Raw genomic sequence first — 3,260 nt, forward strand, 5'->3', positions numbered from 1 at the left:
ATTCTTTTGGGATGACCTGGAGAGAAACAATCAATATTTTTATTTGAAGAATGGGCCTAAACAGGTTAGAGAAAGATACTGTCTATAATCAAAACAAATTTGCTTTGAGAGGGTGAACATTATCCATCAGATGACATTCCCTCCCGAAATGATATTCTTGGTGATTGGTGGCTGCAATCCAGAGATAGATTCCCGAAAACCAGGAAAAAAGATTCAACTACCTGGTGATGTTAATCTGCTGGAGCTTGTGGAAGGAGAGAAATGCTCGAGTCTTTAGCAACTTGAACTTACAAAAAAACGTGGATCAATCGAGAACCATAATCATTCGATGATCTAAAGTTGTGGAAGTCGGCAGGTTGTAAGGGAGTAGAAGATCTTTGTGAGTAGTCGGCCTAGGGTTATAGAGAAGTGTGGTTGTCGATGTTACATTGACAGCATCTTGTAAATTGACATCTCTTTTTTTTCTATAAAGATAAGGTACACGCTTTGCATACTCTTGAAAAAAAAATCAAAACAAAATTTTCCATTCAATATATCTGAGTGCATATAACATACCAAGTATTTTTACTTTGAACTATGAGGAAACCTTTTGCAAACAAAAATCTGTGAATGTGCTACCAAGCTGCATTCAATCCGCGCACCAAATTAACATGAGACATGATCAAAAGTTGCAAAGACAACATATAGTTTGTGTGTGTCTCTAAAAAAAATATCGCAACATAATTTAAAGTAGAAAGTATAAATTCATTGTTCTTCAAGAAAACAACAAAGTAACTGATTAAAGGGAGTGGTACTGTATTTGAATATGAATTTACCATCTCATGTTGCAAATCGTCCATCATAAGCACCATGAAATATTTCTTCTCATCATCCAAGTTTGTGTAGTGGTATTCAGTCCGGCTTTCTCTTCTTTCCCGAGGCACATCCATCTTTTGAGAATACCTGCAGTGCAAAAGCCATTTGAAGTGAAATTTGGTACCTAGAAATAAAGCCGTGAATAATAAAGTCTAATATTTCACCCGATTTCATGTGCCTCGTTGCGCTTGTCTTGGACCTGAGGCAAAAAAGGAGCCAGAACAACCGATAATGCTTTTTCACGACCAAGACTATCAAAGATCATGACAGTAAACTGAGAGTTCCCTTTGTATCTGAATATTCATCCATCTGTAGATCATAGTTTTCAACGAATTGCCGCCAACCCACTGTAAGAACACGCTTTTCTTGGTTCTTGGCAACCACAATAGTGTGACTGTAACCATTTCGGGTTTCCAGCTTGATCTCTCCTGGGATCTCGCCTTTGAAACGCCGGACAACTTCTTCTGGAATTATCTGCAGAAAGAAATCTTGATATTAATAGATGGTCTGTTAATAGATTAATTTTATCAAATAAAATAAAATCTGCAGACAGATATAAGACATTTTTTACGGACAGTTTATGCGCAAGATCCAAATGACAATAGTTATAATCAAGGTGTATCGTCTTTGCCTTTCTCATATCTGACTGCTAGTATTCTTAATCTTTAAGAACCGAGCAATTTTAACATGGTCTCTCTTACCTTCTTTTTTCACATGAGAGGTAAGAAGGTAAGAGTTACTCTCACCTCTCATGTGAAAAGAGCAGGTAAGAGGGAACATGTTAAAACGAAAATGACTCTGGACCTTACTTGTAATTGCCCAAGGAAAACCATGTGGAATTTTTTGTAAAGTAACTGAATAGTCTGCCCGTCAAGAAAATGACTGCAATTAACAGAACTAAAGTACTAGATACTTGTACAAACATCATTTGTCTTAAAAAAGCACAGATAGGTAATAGGGTTACCATCGCATCTTGGAAATCACCCAACATAAGCACCAAGAAATACTTCTTTTCGTCATCCAAGTTCTTGTAGTACTGGTATTGCTCATCCTGCAGCTTGCAGCTTTCAGAAGACGTGCCCATCCTTTTAGCAGCCCCTCTCAGTGCAAAATTAATTTACAGTGATAGGTGGTAAGATGACATGAAGTCATGAACAATAAGAAGGCTTGTACTTAACCCGATTTCATGTACCCTCAATGTGAATTTGGGTTTTTAATTATTTCTTTTATTTATTTTTCGAAGGTCGCAAGCTATATAGTACTCCCTCCGTCCCAAAATATAAGAACGTTTTTAACACTAGCTAGTGTCAAAAACGTTCTTATATTCTGAGACAGAGGGAGTATTAAGCAAGTCCATGCTTTAAAAAGAACGCCTCTTGATGAAGATTATGAAGATTCATGGTCTCCCCTGCCTCCTGTCAACTGAAACCGGCCATAGGGGAGAAGGAGACAGACTGAATCCGCCAGCGAGAAGGAGATCTGTGTGGTGGCTAGGGTTTTTCTAGGGAAAGGTTGATTCTTTCTTAAGTTGAAAATAAAAAAAGTTTGATCCTGGTTGAAGAGAAAAAGAAGATTCTCCGGCAACCTCACGCCGCCTCCTATCCTTGTCCCCATGGCCCATCGGACCTCCCCTCTGCCAACGGCTGGACGTGGTGACCTGCAAAACACCCCGATTCTCCGGCACCAACCACCCCGCCGGCGGTCGATTCTCCGGCGTGTTGGAGTGCTCCCCCATCGAGAGCGCGTGCAGTGCAGACACGGCGTGGCCACCGGCATGCATCAGAACGTCGCCGTCACCCTCCCCCATCTCATCTCTCCACGCACAAATGTACTTGCATCGATCACGTTACTAATAAAAGGAAATTCGATGTTGGATTCAGAATCACGCCAAGACCCAAGGAAAGAATGGTGAAAATCATCTGGGAAATTCAGCACTAGTAGAGGAACAGAGGAAAGAGGGTTTTCAGAAAGAATCACCAACCCCCATCGACAACTAAATCGAAAGAAGCCACATCGAAGAGTTATTCTTGGACTGGGAAGTGGGAATGCAATGCTTAGATTTTACATCTATTGATTCTTACCTTGCTTATCATGCCACTATTTTTCTCCTTCTCGCTGCCTTCCGCTTCCGCTGGCCTCTGCTACTATGCCACCGGAGAGAACTCGTCCAACAGTACTAACAGTCCACCTCCTCAAGACCTCGGCATTTGTTGTTTCAACTCCCAATGGGTTGCTTCTTATTGAAATTAATGATGACTAGTACTCCATCACTTCCGTTTTACTACCCAATCCTGGTTTACTAGTCTTCTCGTACATCATGCCATATTTTGAACATGATTTTAACTTATAAAGTATAAATTATACTGTACGGCGCAGAAATTATATAAAAAAACTACATTCAAATA

At 40.1% G+C, this 3,260-nt stretch overlaps 1 pseudogene; it reads right to left on the reverse strand.

The window, feature by feature from the left end:
• Positions 1 to 7: 7 nt before the first annotated feature.
• LOC123176877 (B3 domain-containing protein Os08g0324300-like) lies at positions 8 to 2,662 on the reverse strand (annotated as a pseudogene).
• Between the last annotated feature and the right edge of the window lie 598 nt (positions 2,663 to 3,260).

Source organism: Triticum aestivum, unplaced genomic scaffold (genome assembly GCF_018294505.1).
Source record: "Triticum aestivum cultivar Chinese Spring unplaced genomic scaffold, IWGSC CS RefSeq v2.1 scaffold245328, whole genome shotgun sequence".
In the NCBI taxonomy this organism is placed as follows: Eukaryota; Viridiplantae; Streptophyta; class Magnoliopsida; order Poales; family Poaceae; genus Triticum; species Triticum aestivum.